At 42.6% G+C, this 24,233-nt stretch overlaps 2 pseudogenes; both read left to right on the top strand.

Moving 5' to 3' along the window:
* Positions 1-3,799: 3,799 nt before the first annotated feature.
* LOC142748457 (zona pellucida sperm-binding protein 3-like) lies at positions 3,800-7,856 on the top strand (annotated as a pseudogene).
* Positions 7,857-8,393: 537 nt separating this feature from the next.
* LOC142750608 (zona pellucida sperm-binding protein 3-like) lies at positions 8,394-15,835 on the top strand (annotated as a pseudogene).
* The last annotated feature ends 8,398 nt before the right edge of the window (positions 15,836-24,233 follow it).

Raw genomic sequence — 24,233 nt, 5'->3', positions numbered from 1 at the left:
GCTCAAAATGAGGTCTGCTGACTAATTTATACCACCTGTGTCCAGTTAACCCCTTCCCCCTCGTCAGCTGTTCAGCTGGAACGAATCTGCAAGGGAAAAAAAAAAAATTTACAATTTTTTTTTTTTAAAATTGTGTGAGTTTTTGCTATCTTCTATTTGCTAGCAATCAAAACAGATTCACAAACACAGAAATACAGCAACACAATACAGAAGTACAGCAACACAATCCGGTTTTAGAACTCCACTTAGTTCACAAGCCACTTAAACCACCAAGCTCAGAAAGAGCAAGCTCAAAATGAGGTCTGCTGACTAATTTATACCACCTGTGTCCAGTTAACCCCTTCCCCCTCGTCAGCTGTTCAGCTGGAACGAATCTGCAAGGGAAAAAAAAAAATTTACAAATTTTTTTTTTAAAATTGTGTGAGTTTTTGCTATCTTCTATTTGCTAGCAATCAAAACAGATTCACAAACACAGAAATACAGCAACACAATACAGAAGTACAGCAACACAATCCGGTTTTAGAACTCCACTTAGTTCACAAGCCACTTAAACCACCAAGCTCAGAAAGAGCAAGCTCAAAATGAGGTCTGCTGACTAATTTATACCACCTGTGTCCAGTTAACCCCTTCCCCCTCGTCAGCTGTTCAGCTGGAACGAATCTGCAAGGGAAAAAAAAAAAAATTTACAAATTTTTTTTTTAAAATTGTGTGAGTTTTTGCTATCTTCTATTTGCTAGCAATCAAAACAGATTCACAAACACAGAAATACAGCAACACAATACAGAAGTACAGCAACACAATCCGGTTTTAGAACTCCACTTAGTTCACAAGCCACCTAAACCACCAAGCTCAGAAAGAGTCAAAAGTTTGTGTTTCACCCTTTGAACCTCTGGAGATTTGTTCGCTAGAACTTTTGTCTTATAAGGCCCCATGCCCCATGCCTGTAATCACGGTCCTTATGGGAGCACGGTCCCTAAGAAGCAAAAGATAGGACATGTCCTATCTTTTGCCGCGGCTTTCTACGGCCCGGACACCAGAAGTGAATGGGTCCGTAATGGCGGACCGTAATTACGGTCCGCCATTACGGATAATTTTTACGGTCATGTGCATGGGGCCTAAGAGAGTAGGTGCACTACAAGTCAGAGGAACCATACTTGTATTCTTCCCAGATAAAGTTTCTGCCTTCCTTTTAGGTCCAAGGTCCATTCGGTCTCAAACATCAACCAGGTAATTCATTTACCTGTTTTCTAAACTGATATCTCCTCAGAGGAATCTTTCCGTTGGGACCTTCTGGATCTATCACGTTGCCTAAGATTTTACATCGTAAGAACTTCTACGTTTAGGAAGGAAGAGAATCTCCTAGTTTTTCTTCCGGGGCCCAACGAGGTGAAGGCATCAAAGGCTTCTATATCACGCTGGATCAAACAAACTATATCTACAGCCTACGTCAACTCTGGTCTTTCTGTACCGTTTACTTCATTCGTTTTCGGATGTCTGTTTTTTATGCGCTTTTTGACCGCAAACAACTCACCTAAACTTGAATCACACAAGTTTTTGATGCCGTTTTTGGAGCCAATGCCAAAAGTAGATTCAACAGAAAGAAAACATATCAGTCATTCATAGTATCCACTCCTGGCTTTGGCACAAAAACGGCATAAAACACTGCATCAAAAACTGCGTGTGTGAATCTAGTCTTATAGACACATTTTTATAAAAAAAAAAAGACCGTAAAATACTTCCCTATTACAAATAATGCATAGGCCAGGTTCACACAAGCCGTTTTCGGTGCAGTTTTTGGCTCTGTTTCTTGAGCCACACACAGGAGGTAACACAAAAGAAAGGAGATACATCAGTCTTTTCATCCTTTCCTTCCTTCCTTTTAGATTCACTCAAGGCTTTGGCTTAAAAAAAGCTGCATCAAAACTGCACTGTGTGAATATACCCATAAATAAAGGTAAAAACATCAGTTCAAACACTGTAAATACTATAAGTGCATTTACAATGTATTAAGTAGAGAAGTGTCTGGACGATTTGCCAACATATATGATGGTTTTAAAAAAAATAAAAAAAAATATTTTGCCCGTTTAGCAAAAGTGGGGAAAACGGTGACAAAAATGGCTCAAATTTTTTTTAGAAAAGCGACTCATGTGAATGCACCTAAAATTGTAGAAGACCTTTTATTTGGGTAGAAAAATTGTAAAATTGGTGCAGGTATGATTACCAAAATAACTGCAAAAAACGAGATGCAAATTTGAAGGGAAATCTGCGTCAGAAATCCGTAAGTTGACGCAGATTTCCAGTTAATGTGCCGCGTATTAGACACAGATTAACCCCAATCACAGGAGCTAATCCGCGTGTGGAAATACATTATGTTCTCCGTGCATAACCCGCGATAATAACTTTCTTTTTATCCTTCTCCACTGACTTAATTCCCATAGGGAGTTTCATGGTCGTCCTTGTGCGGCACCAAAAGTCGCCCTGTAACTCCAGTGATATTCAGACAGGACAATATTTTTTCCGTTTTTTTCTGGTTGAAGTCCCTCGCATTTGTTTTTTCCCTTAGGGTATGTTCACACGCTGAGCCAAAAACGTCTGAAAATACAGAGCTGTTTTCAAGGGAAAACAGCATCTGATTTTCAGACGTTTTTTGAGCAACTCACGTTTTTCGCTGCGTTTTTCGCGCCGTTTTCGCGCCGTTTTTTTGGCCGTTTTTGGAGCTGTTTTCAATAGAGTCTATGAGAAAACGGCTCCAAAAACGTCCCAAGAAGTGTCCTGCATATAATGTATATAAGTGTCCTGCACTTCTTTTGACGAGGCTGTAATTGTACGCGTCGTCTTTTGACAGCTGTCAAACGACGCCGCGTAAATGACAGGTCGTCGGCACAGTACGTCGGCAAACCCATTCAAATGAATGGGCAGATGTTTGCCGACGTATTGTAGCCCTATTTTCAGGCGTAAATCGAGGCATAATACGCCTCGTTTACGCCTGAAAATAGGTCGTGTGAAGCCAGCCTTAAATGCGGTTATATGAACTTTTTAAGTCTTTTCTGATGTACTTCCTGTCAATATGCCGGGTGCTGGCGGGATGATGACCCACGGTTATTCAAAGCAATTCTGCATCCGAAATAATAGGAGAAAAACCGCAGTTAGCTGACGGCATTGCGGGGTTTTACACCGAACACAAAATAATAAACAACCATTTATTCCACTGAAAAATCATATACCGAAGGTTTCTCTGTTTAAACCTGCACCTAAACTGCACCGTGTGAATATACACCAACTTCTCCAATCTTGACCTGTCAATCACTTTTATCTTGACCTCCTTGTACTTGTGTCTTGGTTTCCACTAATGAGAGAAGTGCTCAGCTGAGAATAATGAGGTGTCAGGAGGAGGGATGACTATGTGATGGGTGGAGTATAAAGTTCTGCTCCATGTGAAGGGATGACTATGTGATGGGTGGAGTATAAAGTTCTGCTCCATGTGAAGGGATGACTATGTGATGGGTGGAGTATAAAGTTCTGCTCCATGTGAAGGTATGACTATGTGATGGGTGGAGTATAAAGTTCTACTCCATGTGAAGGTGTGACTATGTGATGGGTGGAGTATAAAGTTCTGCTCTATGTGAAGGTATGACTATGTGATGGGTGGAGTATAAAGTTCTGCTCCATGTGAAGGTATGACTATGTGATGGGTGGAGTATAAAGTTCTGCTCCATGTGAAGGTGTGACTATGTGATGGGTGGAGTATAAAGTTCTTCTTCCTCCACTCTCTTCTTGTGTTACTTCTTCTGCAGTCAGGATGGAGCTGTGGGTCAGGTGGAGTTGTTTGTTAGTGGTTCTTCTCTATGGACCAGGGTTTAGCAGTTCCTTGGTTAGGTGGAGAAATTATCAGCCTGGGTGGGGATCTTCTAGAGGACTTGGACAACCTGTGTTTGGAGTGGGCTCCCCTAGAGCAAACCCTTGGTCTTCAGCTCAGACTGGATGGGGCTCCAGGTATCCTAGAGAACTTCAGCCACAACCGCTTACACAATCTCCAAACTCCCCTATCAGTGTGCAGTGTGGAGAGGACAGGCTGGTGGTGATGGTGACCAGAGACTTCTATGGGAATGGAAAGCTGGTGAAGCCCTCAGACCTGACCCTGGGCTCCTGCCGACCTGGACTGCAGACTACAGATACTATTGTGGTTTTTGAAAATAGCCTTCAAGAATGTGGGAACAGCCTGGAGGTAAGTGAAGTAGTAGTTGTATAGTTTGCAAAATTTCTTCTGTTTGTAGTAATCGCTTTACATGATCGTTGTGTTGGTTGTAGATCGTGTATATGTAATTGTATATGGTGGGACATGACATCGGTGGAGTCCAGGTTTAGAGCAGCTTGTATAAAGATTGTGCAATGTATTTGCTTGTCCTACAATCGTCCACACTGCCTGAAACATATGTAGCAGAGCTGAATTTCTTTGGTTTCTTGTGCGCAATAGCCAAGTGAATTCTCTTCAGTGTTTTTACCTCGTTTCTACAAAAAGGCTTGAATATCACAAAGACCCACACAGCTCTGCTACATCAGTAGGCAGTAACGGGAAACTGCTGGGATGCGCATGATATGGAATTATTTTATGCACTTGCCCCCTTTTCATCACTGCCATCTGTAGCTTTTAAGATAATGGTGTAGTACAAAAGAGCTTGGAATAATTAAAACATCCAAATCTTAGTATTCCCAGAAGTATAATCCAGATGACTAATCTTGTGATGTCTTGTTTAAGATGACCTCTGGCTGGCTAATCTACACGTCCAACCTACGCTACACCCCGACTTCCTCCAGCAATGTGCCAATTATTAGGTCCAACCCTGCTGTGGTTCCCATCCAGTGTTACTACCCGAGGTGAGTCAATACCAGTAGGCTGTCTCTACAGGCATCCTGTTTTTGAGGAGATTAAACTAGTAAAGTTCCTTGGCAAAGTGAGCCTCAAAATGTGAATTAGGTAGTCCCCCAAAGGCAATAGCTCCTGAGATTCCTCAGGATGGTCGCTAAGTAACTTTTCTATGTAAATGCCCCCCTTACTCCTAACCCTTCTCAATGAGCATTGACTGACTGGCCTTCCATGGTGATGTCTTACAAATGTATATCAACTAGTGTTTGTATATTTACAGTGTTGCTTTCTTGTTTGCGATTTAGAATATTGTTAGAGGATTTCTTCATAGAAGACCGTCGGAAATGACTCCGTCCCTACCGTTACAGCGACTGCTCACAGCTGTTTCAAAGTGACTGGTTGGGGAAACGGTGACTAAATCTGACCGTACACACGACTATTCGCTATTGGCCAGAATAACCTTTTGGCCATGTCCGAATACATGCACTTGACTGAGCCTTGCAAGTTTATTGCAAAAGAGCTAAACTTCTGTCAGGTGTCTCCTGGAACAGTAAAAAATCTGCCGTCATTGGAGTGGTCTAGAAAAGGTCATACTGAACTATCAAGATTTGATTAACCTAAACAACGGTGGTTAATGTTCACCATTTTCAGATGGGTCCTTGGGCATAATGGCAATTTGTAGCTGATAACATTGACTGTCCCTGTTCTACTTGCTTAGTAAATGGTTATTAAAGCCTTCACTTCATGGTCATGTAATGGAGACCAGCCACTTGAAGTGCAATGGCCCACCGGATATGTTCTACACATATGTTCTACACATATGTGGATAAAGTACTCGGTTCTACTAAATCTCCTTAACAACTTATTTTGACCTCTCTAGACATGGCAATGTGAGCAGCAAAGCAGTCAAGCCAACATGGATTCCGTTCAGTACCACGGTAACCACAGAAGAGCGGCTGGTCTTCTCCTTGCAGCTAATGACTGGTAAGTCTCTTTCCAGCAGTAGGATGGTGGTGCAGAGACTCCAGACCTATGCTAATACCCCAGTATTTTATCTTCAGGGGACTGGAGTACTCCCAGTCCATCACTGGTCTTCCAGCTTGGTGACATGTTCTATATTGAAGCCTCTTTGAGCGTTGAGAACCATGTCCCAATGATCCTGTTTGTTGACAGCTGTGTGGCCACCATTACTCCAGATATGACCTCCAATCCCCGTTATGAGATCATCTCTAACAATGGGTGAGTTTCTATCCTCCATACTGCACTAATCTTCTAGGAGCCCATTATCTAAACCAAATCTGTTCTACAGGTGCCTGATGGATGGTATGCAAGAAGATTCCTCCTCAGTCTTTGTCTCCCCAAGATCACAAGCCAAGAAGCTTCGCTTCATGGTTGATGCCTTCAGGTTCACAGACAGGGATGTCTCTACGGTGAGGGCTTTTGCATAAACTATATTGGGCCAACAGTTAATCCTTTGTCCAGGAATAGAAAAACACAACTGCCCTTGAAAAAAATGGCCCCACTCCATTGAAGTGAATGGGTGCCAAATTGCAATATGGTAGACAACTTGTGAACATGTGGAGCTTTTTCTTTCTTTGACAACCACTCTAATTCTTGACTCCATGAAGTGAAACCTGAAGTAAAGTAGGATCGTGGGTCCCCTCAAAGACCAAGCGTGAAAATTTAAAGTTTTTGCTGTCTTTGAAAGATTGCAAGCTTCCACATATTGCCCACATTCTGGGTGTATCTGAGAACTTGTGTATTTCACCTAAAGCTCTAAATTTGAATGAGAAAATTACACTTTACAAAGTGTTACTATGAAAGTGGGAGGGAAGGTCCTTGAAAAGTGACCACTTTGGTAAATGTCAACAGCTTTCACATGATCTGCAAATGTGTTGTCCTAGATCTATATCACATGTTCTCTGAGAGCTGCTGACATCAACCAGACCCTTGATTCAGTGAACAAGGCGTGCTCCTACAACAAGGCTACCAGCAGGTAAAACCACATACAGAGGGTCTTGATTCCAATGGCTGTACAACACCCGATGGAGTCTTTGACAACACTGTGTAGTATTCCATGGCTGGAACGTTTGGTTGACTCTCGGTTTCTTCTAGTTGGTCACCTGTCGAAGGCTCAACTGGGATCTGCCAGTGCTGCACCACCAGAAACTGTGCTACTGCTATAGGCCAGATAATGACATGGGACTCTTCCCATGAGAAGCCAAGAGGTTTTGGAAAGAGAGATGTTGGTGAGTTCATTGTCCTTAGACCTCCCTATCTAGAATTAAGTAACTAGGTGTTCGTTCTGCACGTAGACTATGCATTGGTGTGGGCTGAAGCTGCTGTGAATCTAAAGTGTGTGTGATATGTCCCTGAGCCTCCTAGTCGTAATGTTTGGCACTGGTGAGACACCACCTTATTAGTAACCTACTTAATTATATTATAGCCTATTCTTGTCCCACAACTATTTTGATATATGTAAAACTCTTTCCATTAGATTTGGTAGAGTGGTCTTAAAGACCTTGTCCTCTAGACAAGCCTGTCTGTTAGGCTGGACACGAGATCTCCAACCTGTGGCTCACCCAAGTATTAAGACTACAACTCTCAGTATGCGTTGACAGGCACAAGCTGCTAAAGCATATTGAGGTTTAGTTTTGAAAGAGCTGGTCACCACTGCTGTACGTGATCTTGGTTTTCTGTATAGATCTCTAAATATATTGTTGAAATGATAAACTTAACAGTCTACAATCTAATGTTCCACCAGGTTCTTATCCAGAGAAACATGGCCTGGCCACATTGGGTCCTATCCTAGTGATTGGAGACAAACCTGGCTAAATTTTTGGAGCAGGACATGCTGAAGCTTCCAGAATGACTGCAGGATGTGAACCTCTACAGCTGTGGGTGCTGGTGGCCATCGGGTCCGTCAGTTCAGTAGTTGTTGCTCTTACTATGAATGGAAAAGATCTTCCAAAAAAAGTGTAGCAATAAAATCATTTTGGTAAATATTTGTCTTATCTCGTAGAACTGGCCAAAACAGTGTTCAAATTAGTAATTTGCCTATGGCATGGCAGCATCCATACATGTTGGTCTCTATAGGTCTGAGTAGGACTTGCTACCAACCTTGTAAAATACCAGAGGTAGATATTTTTTTTTTCTGCAGATTCCTATTGAGAACATGGCACTTACAGAAAATCATGGGCTTATACTGTCAATATGGAGGCATTTTAGATGGTTCTCATTCAAATGGAATTAAACGTATAAAAAGGGGACATTTCCTGTGTGCAGCTCACTTGTTAGATTTGCTGTTTAGACTGGGACAGAGTCAACAGTCTTTTCATTAGAGGGTGGGGAGTTAATGACAGCTCTATTGTACTGCTGGAGGTCTAGATTAGCAAAGAGTAACGATACATTATGTATAAGGCTCTGTATGCAGCTCCCCGTCACTCTGGTAGAGAAGCAGTTAGTAATTTCCTGCAGACTGTAATCTTGGTCTGCAATTACTGACCAATTAACTTCTATTACCGTAGTCATGAAGGCTCAAACTGGCACTCCAGAGTACCCACTGGTAGGCCCAGGTTCTAAAATAATGAGGGCCAGCAGAAGACTACCTTCTTGAAGCCAGTAACTTGCCACTACGATCTATTTCTTAGGGGTTGAGTCACAAACAACTTATTAAATCTCACGATGTTCTGTAGTCAGAAGTGGACATGTAGATGGAGGGTGGTCCTGTTTGGATGTTGTAGCCATACGTCATGTATCGGCAGGATTGTAACCGGGTAGGTGGAGGACCCAACCTTTAATGAATCCAAAAAAACTGGGATAATGTCATAGTGCACAAATACCTCCATACAGTGCTATGCTGCGCCACTTTTGATACAACTCCCCCATAGTCTCAGCCGTGGATGAGACCTTGGCTGCTCTTTCATTGAGCGGTCTGTCATAAATCACCTTTGAGTTTTACCAGATCTTTGAAGGTCTATTAATAATCCGCTGATGGTATATCTAATCCGTGCTGCCACATTGCATTTTTTGTTGCGACTTTCATAAGATAACGGCAAAAAATTGGATCTGACCGCACCATGTGAAGACACCCTCGTGGTCACGGAAGCCAATGGAAGAAATTCACAATTTTTGTATCCTATCTCACAGATTTAAGACACACGGTCATAATGTGCCTCTTCCTTACACCACCTCTTGGCTGGCGCCCAAATAATGCAATAAATGGCGCAAATGTTTTCTGAATTCGGAGCATGTTATGGCTCCTTTTTAGTCACGTATCTTTCACTTGACAATTTCTAAACTGCTGACGTAGGTGTCAAAACAACTTTGTTGCTTGCCATATACTCTGTAACTCTACGCAATAGATATTATGCAAATTTTACCTAGTCAAATTCCCCCTGCGGTGGCCACGTTAACAAAATACTCCCAAAAAATGGTGCCAATGCCTTAAGTGTTTTTTTTTTTTTACCACACATTATCCTGGTTGTCCATTGCAAGCGCTCAGCTTTAGTTTCCAAGGCTACTCCTCGGCAATGTAAAAAAAAAAATGCATTGCAAAATTGCCCAAAATGGTGACTAAATCACGTCACGTGACCTTAATCGAACGGATATCACAAAGTCCAAGATCACAATTGAAAGAAATCACACGTAGACGGCTTGGGAAAATGGATGCTGCACTGTGATTGCTTTGTGCAAATGCGGCCAAAATATGAAAAAGCCGGTAGACGTGATTGCGATCACCTGCCCCCTCATTAGCAAATACTACTGGCAATAACGCACGCCATCGAGCCCAGGCTTCAGGACAGGCTTTATAATACCCCCTGCACTTCCGTCCGGATTTACGTTTGGAAAATTTGCAGCGGAAAACTGTTGCAGGTAATCCGATCATGCTGTAGATTTTTTTTCTATTTTTATTCTGTTCTGGATTTTCCCCCTTCACCCGGAGCGTAAACCTTAATAATGTCACCTGTAAACACCGCACAGGCGAAAACTCCATCGCTGCGATTTATGATAGAACCACGTGCTTTCTTTGTCACCATTTTTATATGCGGTTTTTACCCCGTGGGCAAAAACATCTTACGACCTTTTTGTGTTTTTTTTTTGCCGTATTTTTTTACAGTATTTTATTTTTGCTGGAGATTTAATTTCGTATACATTTAACACTGCAGAATTTTCACAACATTTTTGCATTTAGAAATTAATGTGCTGCAGAATTGAATATCCATACGCCACGTTTTTTGTCTTTTTTCTTCAGCGCGTGCATGAGATTTGTTGAAATCTCATCCACTTTGCTACTGTAATATGTTGCAGAATTTTCGCCCAGAAAATCCGGTTGGAAATTCCGCATTCACCTGTATAAACTGCACTGGTGAAAACTGCAGTCAAAAAGTCCTATGTAAGTGCACCTTTTTTAGGCCTTGCTCACACAGCCGCTTTGTTGCAGATTTTTTTTTAGCCCAAACGATAAAAGGAATATAACCAGAATAAATATGTAAAGGAAGGCCTTATAGGTCTCTTCTCATGCATCAATTCTGGGTTTCGCTTAGAAAGTGCATGTAAAATCTGCACTGTGTGAAGGTCTAAGGCCTGGAGCACACGTCAGTGATTTTCTTCAATGCACTAATAATGGATAGCTCAGACCCATTCATTTCTATGGGGCCGTGCACACTTTCGTTATTTTTGCAGATCCGTGTGTCCGTTCTGCAAAAATGGACAGGAATAGGACCTGTTCTATAATTTGCGGATCAGTCTCGGCCATAATTAGCAGCCTGGATGGGGATCCTCTAGAGGACTTGGACAATCTCCATCTGGTGTGGGCTCCCCTAGAGGAAACTCTTGGTCTTCTGGACAGTCAGTGTCTGGTTTTGGGGCTCTGAGAGGCGCTCCGTCTGTGTCCAGGTGGGACTCCCGGTATCCGGGAGGATAACTTCAGCCACAACAACTTTTACAACATCCAAACTCCCCTATCAGTGTGCAGTGCGGTGAGGACAGGCTAGTGGAAATGGTGACCAGCGACTTCTATAGGAATGGAAAGCTGGTGAAGCCCTCAGACCTGACCCTGGGTTCCTGCCGACCTGGTGCACAAAGTACTGATTCTAATGTAATCTTTGAAAATGGCCTTCAAGAATGTGGGAGCAACTTGGAGGTACGTGATTGAAGGAATAATTACTTTCTGGCTGTGGTTATATTTTCTTCTCCACATTGAGACAGTTGGCCTTCTACATAACGTGGAACCTCCTTCTGGTTAGTCGTAGTCTGCAACGAATTCTAAATCTTTAAAATGGATTACTACTTTCTAGTTATGGAATAACTGCAAAGAAGGTTTGCCTTTCCTTGAGTGAACCACCACCCAACCTAACAAGAGTTGTGGCTTTAACCTGTTAGTGACGTCAATTAGTGTTCCTACAGCGGCCACTAATGGACTTTATTCCAATGCAATTGCTTTTTTTCATGGCGCTGCTTCGGAATAAATAAACAGCACCAGGAGCAGTTAAATCTCCCTACCCTCAACTACTGGAGGTGGCTGAGGGCAGATCAATATCCGCATCTATCTCATTTAATCCCTCAGATGCGGCGCTCAATAGCGAGTACCGCATCGGAATGATTTTGGAGGGAGGGTGATCCATCTCTCAGCCCACTGGCACCCTGCTATACGATCACTGGGTGTCGGTGTTTCTATAGCGGCCGGGGGCCTAATAAAGCCCCCCAGGTCTGCCTCTAGTTAATGCCTGCTAGGCCATGCCAAAGGCACCCCCACTGATGAACTGATCGAAGGTGCCGCAGCTCTCTGGTCCATATTCACCAGGCATGGTGCCCTACAAATGGCCGTTGCTATGCTTGGTTTTGCAGATTTAGTCCCATTCCCTTGAATGAGACCAAGCTGCAGTACCAGGAACAGCTGTTCCTAAGGATAGAATATCCGACCTGGAAAACCATTTGCGTAGACTAAATTCCCTGCCTTGATTCTGTCCTTCGGCTTCCCAGAGGCATTTCTCCTACACTAATTTCTTATCGAAGATGCTGGGTGTAATCTCCATTCATGTGATTAACAAATTGTTTTCTAGGTTCCTGTTTAGTGTCTTAATCAACCCAGCAAGAAAGGGTCTTTTTGAGTAGAAGGAATTCCCTAATCAATGTATGAGGTTCCCATCCCACTTTGTAGCTTAAATCTGTTCATCTGAGGACTTGCACAGGAGATGACTGCCTTTTTTTTTTTTTGTGTGGGGGTGGTGAACATTTATTTAGTTGGCTGCAAGATGTATACAAGTTCTATTTTGTATCATGCTTCTCATTAAAGCCTTCTTTTAATATCTAGACATGGCAATGTGAGCAGCAAAGCGGTCAAGCCAACATGGATTCCATTCAGTACCACAGTGACCACAGAAGAGCGGCTGGTCTTCTCCTTGCAGTTAATGACTGGTAAGTCCTTCCAGCAGTAGGGTAGTGGTGCAGAGACTCCTGACCTATGCTAATACCCCAGTATTTTATCTTCAGCGGACTGGAATGCTCCCAGTCCATCACTGGTCTTCCAGCTTGGTGACATGTTCTACATTGAAGCCTCTTTGGATGTTCAGAACCATGTCCCGATGACCCTGTTTGTTGACAGCTGTGTGGCCACCATTACTCCAGATGTGACCTCCAATCCCTGTTATGAGATTATCTCTAACAATGGGTTGGTATTTATCATCAATATTGTAATAATCTTCAAGGAGCCCATGATCTAAATAAAATCTGTCCTACAGCTGCTTGATGGATGGTATGCAAGAAGATTCCTCCTCAGTCTTTGTCTCCCCAAGATCACAAGCCGAGAAGCTTCGATTCAGGCCTCATTTACACGAGCGTGTGCATTTTGCGCACGCAAAAAAACACAGCGTTTTGCGTGCGCAAAAGTCACTTGACAGCTCCGTGTGTCATCAGTGTATGATGCGCGGCTGCGTGATTTTCGGGCAGCCGCCATCATAGAGATGAGGCTAGTCGACGTCAGTCACTGTCCAGGGTGCTGAAAGAGCTAACTGATCGGCAGTAACTCTTTCAGCACCCTCGACAGTGAATTCCGGTCACAATATACACCAACCTGTGAATAAAAAAAAAGACGTTCATACTTACCAAGACCTTCCTGCTTCCTCCAGTCCGGTCTCCCGGCCGTTGCCTTGGTGACGCGTCCCTCTCTCGACATCCGGCCCCACCTCCCAGGATGACGCGGCAGTCCATGTGACCGCTGCAGCCTGTGCTTGGCCTGTGATTGGCTGCAGCTGTCACTTGGACTGAATTGTCATCCCGGGAGGTCGGACTGGAGGAAGAAGCTGGGAGTTATCGGTAAGTCAGAACTTCTGTTTTTTTTTTACACGTACATGTATATTGTGATCGGAAGTCACTGTCCATGGTGCTGAACCAGTTTAACTCTTTTAGCACCGTGGACAGTGACTGTCTCCTGATGTCGCGTACCGGAAATTTTTTTGCCGAGTTCGGTCAAAACGAGTTCGGCCGAACCCGGTGAAGTTCGGTTCGCTCATCTCTAAGACACTCCGTTTGGATGTTTGTAAACAGAAAAGCACGTGGTGCTTTTCTGTTTACGTTCAGAGTTTGACAGCTCTTGCGTGAATCACGCAGTTCGCACGGAAGTGCTTCCGTGCGACCTTCGTGGTTTTCACGCACCCATTGACTTCAATGGGTGCGTGATGCGCGAAAAACGCAGAAATTTAGAACATGTCGTGAGTTTTTTTTCCGCGCACTCATGCTGAGCAAAACTCACGGACTGCCTGCATGCCCCCATAGACTTGTATAGGTCCGTGCGACCCGCGTGAAAAGCACGCGCGTCGCACGGACGTATATCACGCTCGTGTAAATCCGGCCTCATGGTTGATGCCTTCAGGTTCACTGACAGTGATGTCTCTCTGGTGAGTATTTTATTTATGAAGTTTGACGAAGCATGTACTAATTTTGGGTTTTCAATCACTAGCACCTTTGGTATATGGTTAACTGGTTTGACTTCTAAACAAGGGATTGTCCGAAGTGAACCTCTTTCACAGAAGGACCCCTGGACCATAAGTTGATCAGTGTCTTCCTGCAAGGACCCCCAGTAATCGACTGTTTTCTGTGGACAAAGCTGGCAGTAAGGGTTTTACTTGCAGCGCCACCACAGGGGAAATGGAGCATTACAGTGCCCATTTAAATATATATATATTTTTTTTTTTCTGGAGGACCTGTTTGGAAATTAGACTCTCAGCTCTGATCAATGTCCTAATTTCTTAGGAAGAGAACCACTGATATTACTGCAAATTTTCATATATATCCTATATCCTATATAACTTAGCAACCCCTTTGAGTGAAGACCTGGCAAATTGACTTGTCTGTTGTATTTTACTGGTTAGCGGACTGCTTAGTTGAACCTGTTAGGCTTTGGAAGCCCCAATCCGTCTTTAATGAACTGAAATTTATTCAAGAGACTGTCACAGAATAGACTATCCAAAATCCCCAGTATTGTTTGGTATTATGCATTTTGATGCTATATTTTACTAATTTGGGGAACCTCCTTCACGTACAACGCTTCAATAAAAAAAAAAAAACCTGGTCCTTGGAACAGCTAGGTTGACCACCATTCATGAGGATGCCACGCACCTAGGCAATGAGGGAAATGGTTGTGCCACCACCAATCAGCCTGTCCTATGTCAGATCACTGCTATGAATAGAAACCTGGTATTGGACTAGTGATCAGACTCTAACATGGGAAATTGCACTAATTCTACACAGTGGTGGTGGTCCAGAAGACGGTGGCTTGGCACAATCCTCCTTACATTGTGCATGTTAATGGGAGATCTCGGCACAAACTGTATAGGAAGTAATACAATCAATGCTACTAAATGTGGAGATGTCTTTTAGAACATGATCTGTAAATATTGTCCTAGATCTATATCCCATGTTCACTGGATCAGGGATATGGTTGATGTCAGCAGCTCTCAGAGAACAAGGCATGTTCCTACAACAAGGCTACCAGCAGGTAAGACCTCCGACAACTGTCACATTCCCTCATTGGTGTCCTGGGCTGTAATGGTTCATGTCTTAGATATCTGTTATTTAAGTCTTGACTGTTTGTTTTGGCCCTGAATCTCTTCTAGTTGGTCACCCATGGAAGGATCAAGTGGGATCTGCCAGTGCTGCACCACCAGGAACTGTGCTACTGCTTCAGGCCAGAGAATGACATGGGGCGCCTCACTTGGAAGACCCAGGGGACTTGGGAAGAGAGATGTTGGTGAGTTCTAGCTTGCTGTAGCTTACATATACACTACACTGCTACATTTCCCTCTTGATAACATCCAGATCTTTCCAATAGTTCAGCTGTGCTAGTATGTGTCAGACTTGTGGTAAAAGTCTATGAGTGAACATCTTTCCAGTAGTTTTCCTCCATATTGGATGCACCCTAGCTGAGTGGCTGTACACCCTTATCCAGAAAGCACTGGCTACAAAAGAATGAACTTAGACCTCTCTGCTGAACTAGTGCGTCATCCACGATATATTGGTGGCAGGCTGGAACCTTCCATGAAGCGAATACGCCTAAAAAAAAAAAAAAAAAAGGCTGAACACATTGTGTGAACAAACCCTAAAGATCACTTGAAATGATCTATGCCCTTCACAATGTGTTGCTACAAGACCAAATGTTTCCATGTTCTAGACTGTACCCTAAACCTACATACTTCATATTCTGCAGTACTTGCATTGCTTCTTCCAGCAGGTTCTCCTGTGGAGAAACGTGGCCTGGCCACACTGGGTCCTCTTCTAGTGACTGGAAACAAGCCTAACCAGATCTCCGGAGCAGGACACACTGAAGCTTCCAGAATGACTGCAGGACATCGACCTCTACAGCTGTGGGTGCTGGTGGCCATCGGGTCTGTCAGTTCAGTAGTTGTTGCTGTTGGTCTTACTATGGTTGGAAAATGTCTTCTGAAAAGATTCTCCCACAAAGAATCTGTATAGAAATAAGCCACTTTTGACTAGTCCTTGTCTCGTTCCTGGGTGTTCCTTGAAATAGGCAACACATGTGAGGGTTCATATACCAAAATTAGCGTTTTCTACCAACACATGTGGACATGGTCAGTATGGGCTCTAATTGCACACACGCTCTACTCTCTCCACCTCTTGCTGTGACACTGTCCGTAGCTAATTGTACAGTGTCACAGCCATGTTACACGCCCCTTTGACAGTTCAGGGGGTTATTTAAATATCGGGCACCGATATCTAAATAACGGAGGAGGGTAGAAAAAAAACATGTAAAGTGCCCCAGGGTTTGTGCAGCCCTGCCCATTACATGCTGCACATGTAGGGGCAGGTGAAAAGTTATCTTTAATAGTGCAGTATAGGTTATTAAGGAATAATGTAGAGGCTCTTGGCTATGTATTTAACTAAAAGAGGTCCATACAATGTGCAATTTATGGCTTACCTAAAAGGAGAAAAAAAGATACACAGTGCCACATGGTGCAAGATAAACCCGGTTGAAAGGATGAGATAAAATGCAAGGAGAAGCAGTTATGCTCACCTATGGGAGTTGTAGAGTTTAGGTACAATGCTGATGCCGCCATATAATTGTGAAACTCAGCTGCAGCTCTCAAATCCAAACACTGGTACAATGACCACGGTACCGCAACAAGACTGCACATGTGCAAAAATAGATGGATATGATAGAAGCGCTACTGATAAAGGAACATTAGCAGAATTAGAAATGTCTTTGAAGATTTTAATACATGGCTACGCGTTTCAGCACAGAACCTGTGTCATCATCAGGCCAAAGAAAACAACAAACCTCAAACGTGTCTGATTTATACACCTACTGAGCCGCATCACAATATTCAAAGTGAACCAAAAAACAAATGACACAACTGTCAGTGACGCCATCTGGGACCGGGTGATGCTTCATACGATGTAAATCAAACATAAATAGTAACACTCACTAGCTTGTCTTTTGATTATATTCTTAATAAATATAATTGAACATTATGTTATAGGGTTGCAGAGTATCACCCTTATAATCCGAGAATAGGAGTGAGGAATGCGGAAAAACACGGTGATACGAAAACACACGAGGGAGTATTCTACAAAAGAGGGACAGTGGGAATACATCCATTTTGTAAATAATTAGGGGTCCCATTCGACCATTACGTGGGAGCGATGTGGATGTGAAGTTATAGATGGAACCGGAGGTCACACACACAGCCCGCAAGCGGCCCCGTTGGTATGGCCACCAGGGAGTTACGGAAGCCGCAGCGGAACAAAAAGATAAAAATAGCGCTTCTAAACGGTGGATTGAAGCGCCACCAGAACAAATGGAAAAGACAAAGCTTGGAGCATCAATGGGATAACCGGAATAGGTAGGTAATAGTATACAAATTACGACTATAAATCGAACATTGAAGTCATCTACAAAAATATGACCGTAATCATATTACACGTAACACAATGAATAAACAGGGTAATAAAAATATATAAAACCAGAATAAATCTATAAAACAATAATCGTGTGTGTAATGTCTAATACACAAATTAATTGCACATAAAATCTTAAATTAAATTTAATAGAAAATAATACTAACAATATAGAAACACATAAGGAGGCGTCTAAAACATAATGTTGTTTTGTGTATATATATATATACACACTTATGTAAAAATGAAAGGATCTGCTGGTGTCCAGTTATTCACGTGGTGTGGAGGTCCTGTGTTTAATCTGATGAGGTTTCTCGGTGCTAGAAGGTTGCGTAGGGTTTGTCACCTCCTATAAGTGATTTTTGGTTGGTCTGGGAGGATGAGATTTGGAACGCTTTAAGGATATGCCAACGCTTTTTTTTTTATTCCGTTCATACAAGCCGTGCTGCCAGAATGGTACGTGGTGGTAAAGTTATAACCGTAGTTACTAGGATCTCCTACCAACGAAGCCGCTTGCGGGCTGTGTGTGCGATCTCCGGATCCATCTATAACTTCACATCCACGTCGCTCCCATGTAATTGTTAAATGGGACACGTAGTTATTTACAAAATTGGCGTGCTCCCACTGTCCCCCTCTTGTAGAATACTCCCTCATGTGTTTTCGTATGGCCGTGTTTTTCCGCTTTCCTTCCTCCTATTCTCGGATTATAAGGCTGATACTCTGCAACCCTATAACATAGTGTTCAATTATATTTATTTAGAATATAATCAAAAGAAAAGATAGTGAGTGTTACTATTTATGTTTGATTTACACCGTATGAAGCATCACCCGGTCCCAGATGGCGTCACTGACAGTTGTCATTCGGTTTTTTTTTTGGTTCACTTTGAATGTTGTGATGGCTCAATATGTGTATAAATAAGATATGTTTGATGTTTGTTTTCTTTGGCCTGATGATGACACAGGTTCTGTGTTGAAACGCGTAGCCATGCATTAAAATCTTCAAAGACATTTCTAATTCTGCTAATGCTCCTTCATCAGTAGCGCTTCTATCATAGCCATCTGTTTTTGCACAATTGCTGCAATTTATGGCTTGTCTGCCATCTTGTTCCTTCAGCTCTTATGTTCTGCCCCCTAATGCAGCCTACACTTCCCATGATGCATCTGGCTTTGAGAGGGGGTGGCGTATTGTTTACAGCTACAGATCTGATATGTCCATCCCTGGCTTCGTGCCTTCTGTGGAAGGTGGCCAACATTTTTCCACTAGGTCTCCTCAGCCTAAACTTAAGGTACAGGTTCACAGATTCTTCTTCCATAAACACTTGGCTGCTTCATGGTTTGGGATTCCTGTTGCGGTGCAGCATGTGAACTATCTTGACTTTTGCTTCCATATTGTTGAATTATTACACAACATCACAACTCTCAGTGGTCCTCCATTGAATAGAAGTCAACAAGTCTCCAGGCCATGGACCTTCACTAACCTATGACCTTCTTATCGACCCCCGGAACAAGAATTATTCCTTAGGACAGGTTAAGGCACAGCTCAAGAAGCCTTAGGCCCTGTTCACATGGAAGTTTTTGCAGGCAGAAAATTCTGACTGGAGAAATCCGCTCTGGATTTTTGCCGTGTTTTTTTGCCGCTTTTTTTTTAGGCTTTCAAAAAAATAGCTGCAAAAAAAGCAGTAAAAACCTAGTTTATTTCCGTTTCCTATTGATTTCAATTGGATCTTTGAGGCAGAAAACGCCTTAAGATAGGGCATGTCGCTTCTTTTTCCCGCGAGTGTTTTTTTTTCTGTTCGTAGGAAAAAACGCCTCCACCGCCCATTGAAACAATAGGAGGCAATTTTGGCAGTTTTTTGTCCCGGTTTTTGCCGCGGTTTCCACTGCAAAATTTGCGGCAAAGAACTCAGTGTAAACAGGGCCTTAATGTTGTGGCTGCTGTTGACTGCAGTATAAAAGGGGTTAAATGGCTATTACAGCAGAATTTGCGCTGTATATTACATTAAACCATTAAACACCTGCTAGTGGTGGCGCGGGAACAGATCCTGCTACATCACTGCTCCGGAATAGTATTGTGATACTCAGTGGCGGATTAAGTGTACCGTGGGCTGTGGACACAACATACGGGCCCCCTCCTTCTCCCTTACATGCAATGCAACCTCCTCAACCCTTGTGAGACACCTAAACAAGGCTTTTCTTTGAATTTAGAAATCATTTTTTTCAAATATAAAACCATAGTATATGAACTTGGATGTGATTGATAACAGCTCGATCCTGCGCATCAGACACCGCTGACATCACTGAAGCCGTCAGTACCACGGACCTAACGGATACAGGTTTTAGTGATCGATACAGCCGCTTTGTATCCTGTATCTCAAGAAGTCGTTTCTAAAAGCCTTCAACACATTATATTTAACACCTCTCTTTAAAGTGTAACTAAACTTTTTACATGTCAGAGTGAAATGTCAAGTTTTGATCTTGTGGGGGTCCAAGCGCTGTGGCCCCCACTGATCGCTAAAACGAAGCGGCAGATGGGCTCGGGTGAGCGCTATGCCACTTTGTTTCTGATGGGCATTCCTCCAAGCAGTGTATAGTCTCAACAGAAAGTCTATAAGTCCACTGCGCTATTGATTCCTCCAAGAAAACAGAAACCTTTACCATTGATATCAATGGTAATGCAAACGAAAGCTATGGTTTCCGTTTGCCTTTCAGTTGATGGGTTCCTCCGATGGAAAGGTCAGACGGAAGCCCAACACAGATGTGAACACACCCTTACTGTATCAATAATACAGCCAATTCAGAGGGCGGTGGGCAGAGATCAGTACCGCTGGTTTGTAGCATGTTCAGGGGTGTTTTGCGAGACCCAAAGCAAATGTCCTTCCTCTCAGTCATAACAATGATTCATAAACATATACAGTTATTGAATCGTACCACTATACCAGATGAAATATTACCTGCATACCGTTACTGAACACAACTCACTATTATAAGACCAATAATAACACAATATAAGGTCCAAATAATACCGCCACACCATAACCATATAGTGACTGAATAATACCTCCATACTGTTACTGAATAATACCGCCACACCATAACCACATAGTGACTGAATAATACCTCCACACCATAACCACAGAGTGACTGAATAATACCGCCACACCATAACAAAATAGTGGTGACTGAATAATACCCCATACTGTTACTGAATAAAACTGCCACACCATAACCACATAGTGACTGAATAATACCCCCATACTGTTACTGAATAATACCCCCATACTGTTACTGAATAATACCTCCACACCATAACCACATAGTGACTGAATAATACCCCCATACTGTTACTGAATAATACTCCCACACCATAACCACATAGTGACTGAATAATACCCCATACTGTTACTGAATAATACTGCCATACCATAACCACATAGTGACTGAATAATACCCCATACTGTTACTGAATAAAACTGCCACACCATAACCACATAGTGACTGAATAATACACCCATACTGTTACTAAATAATACTGCCATACCATAACCACATAGTGACTGAATAATACCACCATACTGTTACTGAATAATACCCCCATACTGTTACTGAATAATATCTCCATACTGTTACTGAATAATACCTCCACACCATAACCACATAGTGACTGAATAATACCCAATACTGTTACTGAATAATACTCCCACACCATAACCACATAGTGACTGAATAATACTCCCATACAGTTACTGAATAATACCCCCATACTGTTACTGAATAATACTGCCATACCATAACCACATAGTGACTGAATAATACACCATACTGTTACTGAATAAAACTGCCACACCATAACCACATAGTGACTGAATAATACCCCCATACTGTTACTGAATAATACCCCCATACTGTTACTGAATAATACCTCCACACCATAACCACATAGTGACTGAATAATACCCCCATACTGTTACTGAATAATACTCCCACACCATAACCACATAGTGACTGAATAATACCCCATACTGTTACTGAATAATACTGCCATACCATAACCACATAGTGACTGAATAATACCCCATACTGTTACTGAATAAAACTGCCACACCATAACCACATAGTGACTGAATAATACACCCATACTGTTACTAAATAATACTGCCATACCATAACCACATAGTGACTGAATAATACCACCATACTGTTACTGAATAATACCCCCATACTGTTACTGAATAATATCTCCATACTGTTACTGAATAATACCTCCACACCATAACCACATAGTGACTGAATAATACCCAATACTGTTACTGAATAATACTCCCACACCATAACCACATAGTGACTGAATAATACTCCCATACAGTTACTGAATAATACCCCCATACTGTTACTGAATAATACTGCCATACCATAACCACATAGTGACTGAATAATACACCATACTGTTACTGAATAAAACTGCCACACCATAACCACATAGTGACTGAATAATACCCCCATACTGTTACTGAATAATACCTCCACACCATAACCACATAGTGACTGAATAATACACCCACACTGTTACTGAATAATACTACCACACAATAACCACATAGTGACTGAATAATACCGCCACACCATAACAAAATAGTGGTGACTGAATAATACTCCATACTGTTACTGAATAAAACTGCCACACCATAACCACATAGTGACTGAATAATACCTCCATACTGTTACTGAATAATACCTCCACACCATAACCACATAGTGACTGAATAATACCCTCATACTGGTCGGTATTGGTTCAGAGTGCACAAGACCTATAGGAGGTGCACGAATAGGGTCCCAACCCAATCGTATGTAGAGAAGTATTCGGCACACAGACAAATATGATTCAAAACTTCTTTCGTTTTATTTGTATTGTACTGTTACTGAATAATACCCCCATACTGTTACTGAATAATACCACCACATTATAACCACATAGTGACTGAATAATACCGCCACACCATAACAAAATAGTGGTGACTGAATAATACTCCATACTGTTACTGAATAAAACTGCCACACCATAACCACATAATGACTGAATAATACCTCCATACTGTTACTGAATAATACCTCCACACCATAACCACATAGTGACTGAATAATACCCCATACTGTTACTGAATAATACCCCCATACTGTTACTGAATAATACCTCCACACCATAACCACATAGTGACTGAATAATGCCACCATACTGTTACTGAATAATACCGCCACATTATAACCACATAGTGACTGAATAATACCTCCATACTGTTACTGAATAATACCACCACACCATAACCACAGTGACTGAATAATAAACCCCATACTGTTACTGAATAATACCACCACACCATAACCACATAGTGACTGAATAATACCTCCACACCATAACCACATAGTGACTGAATAATACCCCCATACTGTTACTGAATAATACCACCATACTGTTACTGAATAATACCTCCACACCATAACCACATAGTGACTGAATAATGCCACCATACTGTTACTGAATAATACCGCCACATTATAACCACATAGTGACTGAATAATACCTCCATACTGTTACTGAATAATACCGCCACACCATATCCACATAGTGACTGAATAATACCCCCATACTGTTACTGAATAATACTACCACACCATAACCACATAGTAACTGAATAATACCCCCATACTGTTACTGAATAATACTACCACACCATAACCACATAGTAACTGAATAATACCCCCATACTGTTACTGAATAATATCACCACACCACTGTGACTACTTATTCTAGCCACGATTCATCTCTGCAGAATGTGACATGAGACATGTTGGTTTCTCACTTTTACAGCATCCTCCCCACCTATGCCCCATTCTATAAACAAACTCGTAATCCTCATTGCTGCAGATTGTAATTATCATTTACTTTAAGCTTTAAAAGTGCCCGCACAGTAATAATGCTCCTTTGTGTCTCCTGTAGATAGCGCCACACGTAGCCCTTTTGCAGGTAGCGCCAAACGCAGCTACCTTGCAGATTGTGGTAGCACCCCCTTGTAAATAGTGCCACACGGCCCTCCTAGTAGATAGTGCCACACAGCCCCTCTTAGTAGATAGTGACACACAGCCCCCCTTGTATATAGTGCCACACAGCTCCCTTGTATATAGAGCCACACAGCCCCCCTTAGTAGATAGCACCGCACACAGACCCCTGTAGATAGCGCCACACAGCTCTCCCACTTGTAAATAGTGCCACGCAGCCCCCCTTGTATATAGTGCCACACAGCTCCCCCTTATGTATAGTGCCACACAACCTCCCTTGTATATAGTGCCACAAAGCCCACCGTTTGTATATAGTGCCACTCAGCCCCTCCCTTGTATATAGTGCCACACCGCCCCATCCATTGTATATAGTGCCACACAGCGCTCCCCCTTGTATACAGTGCCACACGATGCCCCCCTTTGTATATAGTGCTACACAGAAATCCCCCCTGTATATTGCCACACAGCCCCCTTGTATATAGTGCCACACAGCATTCCCCCAATGTATATAGGGCTACACAGCGCTCCCCCTTGTATATAGTGCCACACAGAGCTCCCCCTTGTATATATTGCTACACAGCGCTCCCCCCTTGTCTTTAGTGCTATACAGAAATCTACCCCCCCTGCAGCCTATAGTATTCATTTGTATACAAGTGAATGTGGCTGTCGCTAGCACTGGGGCCCCCTCTGGTGCTAGCGACGCCATCGGGCATGAGGGGGTTCGGGCAGCCATGGTACCCTGGGAGCCCGAAACTCCCTAATGATGTTCCACCACTGGTGATACGTGGGAATGTACTGCTTACTGATATATACGTGCAGGAAGGGCTTAAAGAATATAATATCAGTCTATACTTGAAAATGGGATTGGGTTTAGATTTGCCTTATGAACTCAGAAGTTTAGTAA

Source organism: Rhinoderma darwinii, chromosome 3 (genome assembly GCF_050947455.1).
Source record: "Rhinoderma darwinii isolate aRhiDar2 chromosome 3, aRhiDar2.hap1, whole genome shotgun sequence".
In the NCBI taxonomy this organism is placed as follows: domain Eukaryota; kingdom Metazoa; phylum Chordata; class Amphibia; order Anura; family Rhinodermatidae; genus Rhinoderma; species Rhinoderma darwinii.
Note: the sequence above shows the minus strand (reverse complement) of the source record. Positions and strands in the feature narration are given on the sequence as shown.